At 47.0% G+C, this 13,984-nt stretch overlaps 1 protein-coding gene and 1 pseudogene across 5 annotated transcripts in view; one reads left to right on the forward strand and one right to left on the reverse strand.

The window, feature by feature from the left end:
• The first annotated feature begins 494 nt into the window (after window positions 1–494).
• The window catches only part of SCAP (SREBF chaperone), a 67,568-nt gene continuing 54,078 nt past the window's right edge, over window positions 495–13,984 (forward strand). For 3 of the 5 annotated variants that reach the window (XM_023231663.2, XM_023231665.2, XM_023231667.2), the window contains exon 1: window positions 495–656. The gene's annotated coding sequence lies outside the window, so the exon portion shown is untranslated. Of the gene's footprint in view, window positions 657–702; window positions 815–13,984 lie in introns of those variants that run through there. The other 2 variants (XM_023231666.2, XM_023231664.1) reach the window with 2 other exon arrangements.
• Window positions 12,771–12,867, reverse strand: LOC111555623 (annotated as a pseudogene).

Raw genomic sequence — 13,984 nt, forward strand, 5'->3', positions numbered from 1 at the left:
ATTATAAAACAGGGAACATGAGCATCTTGTGCAGGGTGGGTTTTTTGTTTTTGTTTTTGGCTCACTGTAGCCTCGACCTCCCGGGCTCAGGTGATCCTCCCACCTCAGTCTCCTGAGTAGCTGGGACCACAGGTGCGCACCACCACACCCGGTTAATTAATTTTACTTGTGGAGACGGAGGTCTCCTACGTTGCCCAAGTTGGTCTCTAACTCCTCGGCTCAAGCGATCTTCGCGCCTTGGACTCCCACAGTGTTGGGATTACAATCGGGAGCCACCGCGCCCGGCTTTCTGCAAGTTCTTGATGACCGATGAGGGCCGGCGGGCCCTAACCCGGCGGGCCCTAACCCGGCGGGCCCTAACCCGGCTTCATGCTCCGCCCCGCCCATACTTCCCACCGGTGTCCACCAGGGGGCGAACAGGAGCCGCGAACGCAGTTCGACTACGCATGCGCACGCCCTGGGAGCACGTGCCGAAGGCGGTGGGGCGGGAGGGTAAAGGTAGAAGGTGAGAGGTGAAGGGGCGGGCGCCCGGCGGCCAGGAGGGAGAGGGCGGGCGCCACGCACCGGACTGCGGGCCGGGAGCGCGCACGCCGCGCTCCGCCTCCGCTGCCGCCCCCGTCGCCGCCGCCGCCGCCTGGGAGCTGCTGCCGCCACAGGTACCATCAGGCGCCCAGGGCGCCTGCCTGCGGGCCCGAGCTGTACTCCAGCCGCCCGGAGCCGGGAGTTCCGGGATGGGGGCCGCTAGGGGAGGGGGGTGCGTGGGCATGGCGCTGTCCAGCAGCCTTGCGGACCGGCCCTGGAGAACCGCAGGCCGGTAAGGAGGCAGGGCCGCCGCGTCCCCACCCCCAACCCGACCGCGCCCCTGCACGGGCCGGCCCCTGGAGCTCCGCGTCCCCACCAGACCTCCGCGGGCCCCTGGTGTGCCGGGGGGAGATGCGCGCCGTCGCATCCCCTGGCCTAGTTGCTCCGGGCAGCTGTTCTAGAACCTGCTTTGGTGCTGTCTGGGTTTTCTGGAGTGCGGGGGAGAGCATGCTTTCCACTTCTGCCTCTTTTGGAAGATCTTGAGAGAGAACGCTAGCTGCTTTGCTGGTTTTGCTTGGTTTCTAGTTTTCCTTATTGCTTAAATCTCAACTTTGCTTCACTAATGTTGCTTCTGTTTACTTCTGAGTGGGTTTATGACCTCAGTACTAAACCGGCTTATAATGTCACGATAGCGTTAGTTGCAGGGAGCCCTGGATCCGGACTGTTTGAATTCCAGAAAGTTGTCCAGATGGGAATGCGGAGCGGGTGCGGGGGCAGTGAGTCCCAGTGAGGGCTCTGGCAGGAGTCAGCCCCTGGTTCGGGTCACTCACTGCTCCACTTTTATGGCGACAGTCAGAGCTAGTTGAATAAACTCTTTCTGGGGATTTTGTAATACGTATTGTGAAGCGGCCATAGAAAAAGGTTTAATGTTGTTAGCTTTGTGTGTTTCTTTTATTTGGCCAAAAGTTTTGTGGAGTTTGGTTATGCGGTGTCCTTATTGGTTTGCTGTCACGTCAGGATATTGTGCAAAAGACTGATGCTTTTATTAGGGAGTCAGGGTCGAGGGTGTCTAGTTAGTGCTGTGTCTGTTTTAGGTGTTCCTCAGTGATGCCTAAAGACCTGTTTTTTGTTTGGAGACAGGGTCTCACTCTGTCTCCCAGGCTGGAGTGCAGTGGCGCGATCTCGGCTCACTGCAGCCTTGATTTCCTGGGCTCAGGTGATCCTCCCACCTCAGCCTCCCCAGTAGCTGGGACAACAGGTGTGGGCCACCATGCCCGGCTAATTTTTGTATTTTTTGTAGAGATGGGGGTCTTGCAGTGTTGCCCAGGCCGGTCTTTAACTCCTGGGCTCAAGCGTTATACAAGCCTTGGCCTCCCAAAAGTGTTGGGATTACTGGCGTGAGCCACCGTGCCCGGCCAAGACCTGTATCTTTTAAAATGTGTGTTAATACAGTTTACATTTTAGGTGTTTTACACATTTGCAGTATTCCCACTGAGCACATGATGTAAACAACACTATATACATATATTTCACACTGTATAAATATATTTCCATATTTATTCTTTTGGTCATAAATTGAAATGGAAAGAATTAGGCTTTTTAAATTTATTATGAACTGATCTAATGTTTGAATGCTCTCTTTTCTTTTTCTTTCCTTTTTTTTTTTTGAGACGGAGTCTCGCTCTGTTGCCCAGGCTGGAGTGCAATGGCGCCATCTCGGCTCACTGCACCCTCTGCCTCCCGGGTTCAAGCGATTCTCCTGCTTCAGCCTCCCGAGTAGCTGGGACTATGGGTGCTTGCCACCATGCCCGGCTACTTTTTTGTATTTTTAGTAGAGACGGGGTTTCACCGTGTCAGCCAGGATGGTCTCGATCTCCTGACCCCATGATTGCCCACCTCAGCCTCCCAAAGGGCTGGGATTACAGTCGTGAGCCACCGCGCCCGGTTTAAGTGCTCTCTCTTTTCTTTTGCTATTGCAGCAAAAACAGCCCCTCTCTAGAGATCTCCATGTACTTTATAATCACTGGTTTGGGGCCCTTCCCCTGTTCCCCCAGTCACTGTCATGAGGTGGGTAAAAAGTTTACTCCAAGTTTATTACTAGAAAAATGGAGGCATATGCTATCCAGGAATTAAATAAACTAAAAAAGGAAAGAAAATGGAGGCATAAAGATTGTGATTTGCCTGAGGTCGTATATGAACAACTACCCAGTTGGGAAAGAAACCGTGCCTGTGGACTTCACTGCATATATGTTTATTAACATTTGGTGGTAGACTTTACGGATATTTTCTCTCTCAGAATCTAGCCATGCATGTGAATGTGCCTCAGGGATCCTGGAATGACAGGTTCATGTGCTGTTTGCTTACTCTCACCATTGGTGGTTGCCAGTGTTTTACTGGCTCTTACAGGTACTTCATATACAGTTTGTGTTATCACCCCTCGTTGAACAGATCAAAGGACTCCTAATGGAGAAGCTGGGTTCTTACAAGGTCACCCAGCTTGTCAAGGGTGGATCATCCTTCAAACCAGGTCTGCCACACCTCTGCCACCTGAGCTCCTTCCGTTAGAACTTGCTACCTTAATGATAGGCTAAAGAAACAAGGTTCAGGTGTCGTCTTTTGCCACCCAAAGTGATAATTCTGGGTGATATTGAACGCTTGTGCTGTTTAGGCACTGTCCCAGGTACTGTAATACTAGCTTATCTCACTTAGTTTTCATAATAACCAGATGAGATAACTCTGTTATCACCCCCTTTACGAAGAGTTTTGGGCAAGTGATTTGACTGGCTCTGGGTAACCTAGTGAATTGGAGACAGTGTGTTTGCAAACTGAGATTTGGCTGACAAAAGAGTCCATGCTTTTATGCTGTTCTTGTACCTGCTGGCTTCCACAGTCTGTTTTTTTTTGGGATGGAGTTTCGCTCTTCTTGCCCAGGCTGGAGTGCAGTGGTGTGAGCTCAGCTCACTGCAACCTCCACCTCCCAGGTTCAAGTGATTCTACCTCTGCCTCCCGAGTAGCTGGGATTACAGGCATGCGCTACCATGCCCGGCTGATTTTGTATTTTTAGTAGAGGTGGGGTTTCACCATGTTGGTCAGGCTGGTCTCAAACTCCCGACCTCAGGTGATCCAGCTGCCTCGGCCTCCCATAGTGCTGGGATTATAGGCGTGAGCCACTGCACCCAGCCCACACTCTTTTCTGTTGCTCATTGGCAGGTAAAGGTAGTGGAAGAAGGTGGTAGGGGTGATGGGAGGAAGCCAGCGTCACTGACTCAAGTGTCGGGATGGTGGAACTCAGCAAGGTGACAGCAATTTGACCACTGCCATTTGACAGTTTCTGGTTAAGCAGTCAAGGGCACTAACTTTGAATGGTTGCAGGGATGCTAAGTCATAAGGAAGCTTTGCAGTGGGGTCCAAAGTTGGTGTGTAAGCATAAAGATGCACGTGGATCTCAGGAAAAAAATAAAACTAATTTTCCTGTTTATTTCAGCTTCATTTAATTTTTTTTTTTTTTTTTTTTTTTGAGATGGAATTTCACTCACTCTGTTGCCCAGGCTGGAGTGCAGTGATGCTATCTTGGTCTCCTGCCTCAGCCTCCCAAGTAGCTGGGATTACAGGTGTGCGCCACCACATCTGGCTAATTTTTGTATTTTTAGTAGAGATGGGGTTTCACCATATTAGTTAGGCTGGTCTCAAATTCCTGGCCTCAAGTGATCCACCCGGCTTAACCTTCCTAAGTGCTGGGATTACAGGCATAAGCCACTGTCATTACAGGCATGAGCCACCATAATAATTTTAGTATATACTTTATAATGTACACTGTATTATCACTGTAGTAGATATATATAATTTATATGTAAGTGTGCATGTATTGGGAGCATATACTTGAATTTTTGTTGTTTGGGCATTCATGATCAAAACATTTGGTAACCTCTGGTTTATTTGGTATTTAGCATTTTCAGAAAGCGTAAAATATACAAGGTGTTGGCCAGGTGCAGTGGCTCATGCCTGTAATCTCAGCACTTTGGGAGGCCGAGGTGGGCGGATCACCTGAGGTCAGGAGTTCCAGACCAGCCTGACCAACATGTGTGAAACCCCGTCTCTACTATAAATACAAAAGTTAGCCAGGTGTGGTGGTGTGCGCCTGTAGTCCCAGCTACTCGGGAGACTGAGGCAGGAGAATTGCTTGAACCTGGGAAGCGGAGGTTGCAGTGAGCCGAGATCCCGCCACTGCACTCCAGTCTGGGCAACAAGAGCAAGACTCCATCTTAAAAAGAAAAAAAAAATTGCAGTCACTAATGTGAAAGAGGTCTTTGTGTCTCACACATAGCACCTGTCTTAAATTTGAAGCTATGGTGACCGGTAATGGTCCCTTAGACAAATCTAGATGTTAAAATTTTGTTGAACCTCTTCTATTTTAAACATCTTAATTTTGGTTGGAGGCCAGAGGGACTCAAATAATCAGTTCACACAAATATGACAGTTATAGTGGTTGTATTTGTGCCATTCCCCAACTTCAGAGCATTTTCAAATCATCTAAATATTGAAATTTCAAATACGTTGATTTTTTATAATTTTACAAGTGAGATTTGGTTTTCTTCATTTCATTCCTCTGCATTCCTGATTTTTAAAATATCTTATTTCCCAGTTTATTTTACAGTTGAATAGATTAGTTTTTGTTTAGTTTTTGTTTGTTTGTTTTGAGACAGGGTCTTGCTCTGTCACCCAAGGCTGGAGTGCAGTGGCGCGATCATAGCTCACTTGCAGCTTCAGTCTCCTGGGCTCAAGAGATCCTCCCACCTCAAGCTTCCCAAGTAGCTTGGACTACAGGCGCATGTCACCACGCCTGGCTAATTTTAAAAAAATATATATATTTTTTGAGATGGAGTCTCGCTCTGTTGCCCAGGCGGGAGTGCAGTGGTGCAATCTCGGCTCACTGCAAGCTCCGCCTCCTGGGTTCACGCCATTCTCCTGCCTCAGCTTCCCAACTAGCTGGGACTTTAGGTGCCCGCCACCATGCCTGGCTAATTTTTTGTATTTTTTAGTAGAGACGGGGTTTCACTGTGTTAGCCAGGATGGTCTCGATCTCCTGACCTGCCTCGGCCTCCCAAAAGTGCTGGGATTATAGGTGTGAGCCATCGCACCTGGCCTTAAAAATTTTTTGTAAGGCCGGGCGTGGTGGCTCAAGCCTGTAATCCCAGCACTTTGGGAGGCCGAGACGGGCGGATCACAAGGTCAGTTGCCCAGGCTGGTAGAGTTTGTGGTTTTTTTTTCCAAGACAGTTTTGCTCCTGTTGTCCAGGCTGGAGGGCAATGGTGCAATGGCTCATTGCAACCTCTGCTTCCCGGGTTCATTCTCCTGCCTCAACCTCCCTAGTAGCTGGGTTTACAGGTGCCCGCCACCATGCCCAGCTAAATTTTTTTGTATTTTTAGTAGAGACAGTGTTTCTCCATGTTGGCCTTGCTGGTCTTGAACTCCTGACCTTAGGTGATCCATCCATCTTGGCCTCCCAAAGTGCTGGGATTACAGGCATGAGCCACCGTGCCTGGCTGAGTTTGTTTTAAGTCATCCTTGTTGCAAAATTAACAGGTAAGTGCAAAAAAAACCCCAAAGTTAAATTGTAACCCCATTGGTAACCACTATCAGGCTTCTTAGGCTTTTTCTCATGCTTTCTTGCTTACTCGTTCTCTGTCTTTTAGTGGGATCAGAATGTTTTGTATTCATTGTCTACATTATATTATGAGGTTCTTTTTGTGGGAAAAAACTGCATGACATTTTTGGTTTTTTGAACATAAAATCTCATTTATTTTTATGTTTTTCTTTTCTTTTCTTTTTTTTTTTTTTTTTGAGACGGAGTCTCGCTCTGTCGCCCGGGCTGGAGTGCAGTGGCCGGATCTCAGCTCACTGCAAGCTCCGCCTCCCCGGGTTCACGCCATTCTCCTGCCTCAGCCTCCCGAGTAGCTGGGACTACAGGCACCCGCCACCTCGCCCGGCTAGTTTTTTGTATTTTTTAGTAGAGACGGGGTTTCACCGTGTTAGCCAGGATGGTCTCGATCTCCTGACCTCGTGATCTGCCCGTCTCGACCTCCCAAAGTGCTGGGATTACAGGCTTGAGCCACCGCGCCCGGCCTATTTTTATGTTTTTCAATAATTTTATCCATTGAGCAGCCTTGTTCAGCCCAGTTTGCTGCATTTGGCTGTGGGCTTGGATTGCACTTTTTAGAACACTGCACTGTCACTCACCAGGCCTCCAGTCATAGTCAGTAGTTTCCCACTCTCATGATCTGCCCCAAGCTGGCCTACCTAGTTAACCCTTCCTCCCTCTGAAAGATCATGTTCATGCCTCATCTGCATGTTTTGATTAGGTCTCTTCTTTCAGGCCTGAGCCCTGGTAGAGTTCGACAGTGATGTGCATTTGTCACCTCCAGAGACAGTGACTATTAGAGACATACTTAGGAGACAGTTGAGAATGTTGCATCTCATGTTCTTGCCAGGAAGGATAATCTTGAATTCAACTCCCAAAAGCCATAGCTGAGCTCAGCTGTGGAAAGAATATCCACTGAGTTGTACTTGAAGGTACTTCAGTGTACCTGTTTCAGATCTGCAGCGTTTTGTCTTTGGGTGAAGCTAGATCATGAGAAAGCACAATTCTGGCCCTTCTTCCAGTTGTTTTCACTCATCTCACTTTGCATGGCCCCGTCAGTTTATATTGCAGTCTTTATCAGAAGTTCCCAAGGAAACCTCTGAGGCTGCTGAGAAATTTTCTTCAGGTTGAGTGACTGGGATCGCTATACCTCTAAGTATACTGGAACTATGTCATTGATGTTTTTGTCTGTCTGCCTTGGCCACTAGGAAGCTCAGAGTCAGGTTTGTATCCAGGGTCTTCCAGGTTGCGCTTAGTGTATTAATCTTCTAGATTGTTTTTAATGGTTTCTGCTCTTTGTCTCAGGTTTTACTATAAAATACATAACACATTTCCTTCCTGTTCTAAATATTACTGTGATCATATTCTTATAGCCAAATCTTTGTTCTAATTTTTATTTTCTGTTATTTTTTATACTGTTGAATCCCTCTGAGCCTTGCCTTTCCCTGCTTCCTTGTCTGTACTCAATTTTTGCCAAAATTAGTAAGGGGATAAATTCTTGAAAAACTTTGCACATTTTGAGGACTTGTTTTTTAATATTTATTATAGTAAAATTCAAATATACATCCAAATAGAGAGCAATAAGCCCTGGTGTACCTATCACTCAGTTATGTCTGTCATTTAGTCGTTAACTTGGGGACATTCTTGTTTCATCTGTATCCTTTAATCCTCATTATGCTTTTTTGGGGGAGGGAGAAGTTTATTAATTGATAGGTGTTACTTTGGGGTAAATGAGGAGGGAGCCAACTAGTATGCTGGGGAACTGTAAGGTTCTTTTTTTTTTTTGAAACAGAGTTTTGCTCTTGTTGCCCAGGCTGGAGTGCAGTGGTGTGATCTCGGCTCACTGCAACCTCCGTCTCCCAGGTTCAAGTGATTCTCCTGCCTCAGCCTCCCAAGTAGCTGAGATTATAGGCGCCTGCCACCATGCCTGGCTAATTTTTGTATTTTTAGTAGATGGGATTTCACCATGTTGGCCAGGCTGGTCTTGAACTCCTGACCTCCGGTGATCCGCCCGCCTCGGCTTCCCAAAGTGTTGGGATTACAGTTGTGAGCCACTGCGCCCTGCCAAGGTTCTTTTCTTTGGGATCCTTTCCTGTCCTTAGAGAAGACCTTTTAGCTTTCTGCCTGAGGAGCTGATGCCTAGCTGTCAGGCTTTCTTCTCGCCAAGATAGCAGTGTTAACTCCTGTGTACAGACACTCACTCAATCCTTTTTACCAGTCCCACATCTCACTACAGCCCTATGCTATACCTGGGTTTCTCCATCCCAAGCCCCTTTAGGGTCTCTAGTGCCAGTCTTCTTCCTCATTGGCTGGGTCCCCCAGAGTTCTTTTTTATTTTTTCCAGTGGTGATGCACTTACTGAGCAGATGGAGTAATCTTTTTACCTGATCGATCCTACATATAACCATTGGCCTAAATGTATGATGGTTTGCCAGCATCAGCAGTAAGACTTTTTTACCCCAGTAGTGGGGTAAAAAACAAGTTCTCGCCGGGCGCGGTGGCTCAAGCCTGTAATCCCAGCACTTTGGGAGGCCGAGACGGGCGGATCACGAGGTCAGGAGATCGAGACCATCCTGCCTAACACGGTGAAACCCCGTCTCTACTAAAAATACAAAAAAACTAGCCGGGCGAGGTGGCGGGCGCCTGTAGTCTCAGCCACTCGGGAGGCTGAGGCAGGAGAATGGCATAAACCCGGGAGGCGGAGCTTGCAGTGAGCTGAGATCCGGCCACTGCACTCCAGTCCGGGCTACAGAGCAAGACTCCGCCTCAAAAAAAAAAAAAAAAAAAAAAAAAACACAAGTTCTCTGAAGGTTAGATCTTGATCCCCTTTTCTAAGCTGACCAACTTAATCTGAAAATAGTTTGCAGCATGTAAATATTTTAGGATTACAGCCATCTGTATACACACTTAAAAGTAGTTTTGCTACCATTACCTTAGTCTAAAAGAGTCATCTAAGAATGCCAAATGTTATTTTGTTCGAATGCCATGGTTATTTTAATTTAAAAGCATTTCTTTCAAAGCTGTTTCTCTCTTCACAACAGTAGAACTCTGGCAGCGAATTAAGAGGTCAAAGATTCAGTGAAACTGTGGCTAATTTCTGGTTCCAATCTGGGAGCTCTCTTTGCACTATGATCAAAATGGAGTCTTGCCAGCTGCCCAGGGTAATAGCCTTGCAGGTCTCTTCCTTGTTGAACAATGAATATAAGTTCCACATGGCTGAGGAGGCCTCACGGTCACGGCAGAAGGTGAAAGAGGAGCAAAGGCATGTCTTACATGGTGGCAGGCAAGCCTCTTCTCATTATACTTTTAAAATTATTTGGCCGGGTGCGGTGGTTCATGCCTGTAATCCCAGCACTTTGGGAGGCCAAGGTGGGCGGATCACTTAAGGTCAGAAGTTCAAGACCAGCCTGGCCAACATGGTGAAACCTTGCCTGTACTAAAAATACAAAAATTAGCAGGGCGTGATGGCACGCACCTGTAATCCCAGCTACTTGGGAAGCTGAGGAGGAATTGTTTGAACCTGGGAGGCGGAGGTTGCAGTGAGCCAGGATTGCGTCACAGAACTCCAACCTGGGTGACAGAGCAAGACTCTGTCTCAAAACAAACAAACAAAAATTATTTGGTGATTTTTTTTTTGAGACAGAGTCTCCTTGTCCCTCAGGCTGGAGTGCAATGGTGCGGTCTCTGCTCACTGCAACCTTTGCCTCCCAGATTCAAGAGATTCTTCTGCCTTAGCTTCCCAAGTAGCTGCGATTACAGGCATGTGCCACCACACCCGGCTAATTTTTGTATTTTTTGTAGAGATGGGGTTTCACCATGTTGGCCAGGCTGGTCTTGAACTCTTGACCTCAAGCAATCTGCCAACCTTGGCCTCCCAAAGTGCTGGGATTGCAGGCACGAGCCAATGCGCCTGGCCCATTTAAACCATTTTTAAGTGTACTATTTGGTTACATTAAATGTATTAACATTGTTATGCAACCATCATCACTATCCATTTCCAGAATGTTTTCATTATTCTACATAGAAACTGTCTATCCAGGGCCAGGGCCAGTGGGTGGGAATTGGTATCTCATTGTGATTTTGATTTGCATTTGCTAAGGAATATTGATGTTGAGTGATCTTTCTTTTTTTCTTTTTTTTTTTTTTTTTTTGAGATGGAGACTTGCCCTGTCGCCCGGGCTGGAGTGCAGTGGCCGGATCTCAGCTCACTGCAAGCTCCGCCTCCTGGGTTTACGCCATTCTCCTGCCGCAGCCTCCGGAGTAGCTGGGACTACAGGCGCCCGCCACCTCGCCCGGCTAGTTTTTTTGTATTTTTTAGTAGAGACAGGGTTTCACAGTGTTAGCCAGGATGGTCTCGATCTCCTGACCTTGTGATCCACCCGTCTTGGCCTCCCAAAGTGCTGGGATTACAGGCTTGAGCCACCGCGCCCGGCCTGATGTTGAGTGATTTTTCATGTGTTGATTGGCCATCTGTATATCTTCTTTTTTGTTGTTTAGATTTTTTTTTCTTTTTCTTTTTTTTTGAGACAGGGTCTTCTTGCCCTGTTGCCCAGACTGGAGTTCTGTGGCACAATCACAGTTGGCTGCAGCCTGAAGCCTCTGGTCCCAAGTGATTCTCCCACCTCAGCCTTCCAAGTAGCTGGGACTACAGGCGTGTGCCCCCATGCCTGGCTAATGTTCATATTTTTTGTAGAGATGGGGTTTCACCACGTTGCCTAGGCTGGCCTGAGCTCAAGTGATCCATCCACCTCAACCTTCCAAAGTGGTGGGATTACAGGCATGAGCCGCCCCACCGAGCCTGTATATCTTCTTTTTTTTTATTTTTTTTTTTTGAGACGGAGTCTCGCTCTGTCGCCCAGGCTGGAGTGCAGTGGCCGGATCTCAGCTCACTGCAAGCTCCGCCTCCCGGGTTTACGCCATTCTCCTGCCTCAGCCTCCCGAGTAGCTGGGACTACAGGCGCCCGCCACCTCGCCCGGCTAGTTTTTTTGTATTTTTAGTAGAGACGGGGTTTCACCGTGTTAGCCAGGATGGTCTCGATCTCCTGACCTCGTGATCCGCCCGTCTCGGCCTCCCTAAGTGCTGGGATTACAGGCTTGAGCCACCGCGCCCGGCCTATCTTCTTTAGAGAAATGTTTATTCAAGTCCTTTTCTCATTTTGAGTTGTTTATTGTTATTTTGTTGTTATTGTTGAGTTGTAGGAATTCTTTACATGTTCTGGATGTTAATCCCTTGTTAGATATATGATTTGTGAATAGTTTCTCCCATTCTGTTGGTTATCATTTCACTCTCTTTATTGTGTGATTTGCACAATTTTTAACTTTTTTTTTTCTTTTTTAAGGCAGAGTCTCCCTCAGTCACCCAGGGTGGAGTGCAGTGCTGCAGTGTTGGCTCACTGCAGCCTCCACCTCCTGAACTCAAGCAATCCTCCCACCTCAGCCTCTCAAGTAGCTGAGACTATAGGTGCATACCACCATGCCTGGCTTTTATTTTTGTATTTATTTTTTTCGAAGAGATGGGGTCTTGCCATGTTGCCCAGGCTGGTCTAAAACTTCTGAGCTCAAGCAGTCCACTTGCCTTGGCTTGCCAAAGTGCTGAGATTAAGGTGTGAGCCACCACGCCCGGCCATAAGTTTTTAATTTTTATGAATTCCAGTTTATCAGTTTTTTTCTTTTGTTGCCTATACTTTTCAATCCTTGCTAAATTCAGCATCATGAAGATCTTTTTCTTTCTTTTTTTTTTTTTTTTTTTTGAGACAGAGTCTTGCTGTCGCCCGGGCTGGAGTGCAGTGGCCAGATCTCAGCTCACTGCAAGCTCCGCCTCCCGGGTTTTACGCCATTCTCCTGCCTCAGCCTCCGGCGTAGCTGGGACTACAGGCGCCTGCCAGCTCGCCCGGCTACTTTTTTATATTTTTTAGTAGAGACAGGGTTTCACAGTGTTAGCCAGGATGGTCTCCATCTCCTGACCTCGTGATCCGCCAGTCTCAGCCTTCCAAAGTGCTGGGATTACAGGCTTGAGCCACCGCGCCCGGCCTCTTTTTTTTATTTTTTTTTGTTTTTGTGAGATGGAGTCTCACTCTGTCACCCAGGCTGGAGTGCCCTGGCGCATCTGGGCTCACTGCAAGCTCCGCCTCCTGGATTCGCGCCATTCTCCTGCCTCAGCCTCCCAAGTAACTGGGACTACAGGCGCCCACCACCGTGCCCGGCTAATTTTTTGTATTTTTAGTAGAGATGGAGTTTCACTGTGTTAGCCAGGATGGTCTCGATCTCCTGACCTCGTGATCCGCCCGCCTTGGCTTCCCAAAGTGCTGGGATTACAAGCGTGAGCCACCGCGCCCAGCCAAAGATCTTTTTCTTATGTTTTCTTCTAAGGGCTTTATAGTTTGAGCTCTTCTTCTTTCATTTCTTTGATCTATTTTGAGTTAATTTTTGTGTAGAAGAGTCCAACTTCACTTTTGCATGTAACTATCAGTTTTCCCAGTAGCATTTGTTGAAGAGACTGTCCTTTCCCCAGTGACTGGTCATTTTTAGTCAAAAATCAGTTGATCCTATTTGTGAGAATTTATTTTTGGGTTCTTTTTTCTTCTTCTTCTTTCTCTTTTTCTTTTTTTCAGGTTAGATGGGTAGTGCTGACATCATAACAGGTTTGAGAATGACACATCTCACGTGTGTGAAACACCCAATTATCATACCGATGAACTACAGAAGATCTGGGCTCTCTATTGTTTTATATGTCTGACCTTATTGCCAGTACCACATTGTTTTGCTTACTGTAGCTTTGTAGTAAGTTTTGAAATCAGGAAGTGTGAGTCCTCCAACTTAGTTGTTGTTTTTCAAGATTGTTTTGGCTATTCAGGGCTCCCCCTTTTTTCTTTGGACAAAGTAATGGGAAGAATTTCTTCCTTTTTTTTTTTTTTCTGAGACGGAGTCTCGCTCTGTCACCCAGGCTGGAGTACAGTGGTGCGATCTCGGCTCACTGCAAGCTCCGCCTCCCAGGTTCACACCATTCCCCTGTCTCAGCCTCCCGAGTAGCTGGGACTACAGGCACCCACCACCACGCCTGGCTAATTTTTGTATTTTTAGTAGAGATAGGGTTTCACCATGTTAGCCTGGTCTCAAACTCCTGACCTCAGGTGTTCTGCCTGCCTTGGCCTCTCAAAGTGCTGGGATTACAGGCGTGAGCCACCGTGCCAGGCTTTTTATAATTTTTGTAGAGGTGAGAGTCTCACTATGTTGCCCAGGCTGGGACTGATGCAGATTTTTTTTTTTTAAGCAGATATTAAAAATACATCTCAGATGACCAAGTGGAATTTATTCCCAAAGTGCAAGGATGGTTTCACAAAAATCAATTAAGGTAATATGCCACATTACCAGAATGAAGGAGAAGAATACAATGATCGTCCCGACTGATGCAGAAAAAGCATTTAACAAAATTCAAGATGTCTTTTTGATTAAAAAACACTCAACGAAATAGGAATAGAAGGCAATATTCTCAACATAATAAAGGGGTATATATGAAAATCTCACAGCTTACATCACACTTGATGGTGATCGCGCCACTGTACTCCAGCCTGGGTGACAGAGCGAGACTCTGTCTCAAATAAATAAAAATAAAAAAATAAAATAAATTAGCCAGATGTGGTGGCTCATGCCTGTAGTCCCAGCAGTGTGAGAGGCTGAGATGGGAGGATCACTCGGGAGGTTGAGACTACAGTGAGCCACGATTGTACCACTGTATCCAGCCTGGGTGACAGAGCGAGACCCTATCAAAAATAAAACAAAAAACAAAAAAACTTACAAGTCAACAGATGCTTATTGAATTCTTCC

Source organism: Piliocolobus tephrosceles, chromosome 2, assembly GCF_002776525.5.
Source record: "Piliocolobus tephrosceles isolate RC106 chromosome 2, ASM277652v3, whole genome shotgun sequence".
Classification (NCBI taxonomy): domain Eukaryota; kingdom Metazoa; phylum Chordata; class Mammalia; order Primates; family Cercopithecidae; genus Piliocolobus; species Piliocolobus tephrosceles.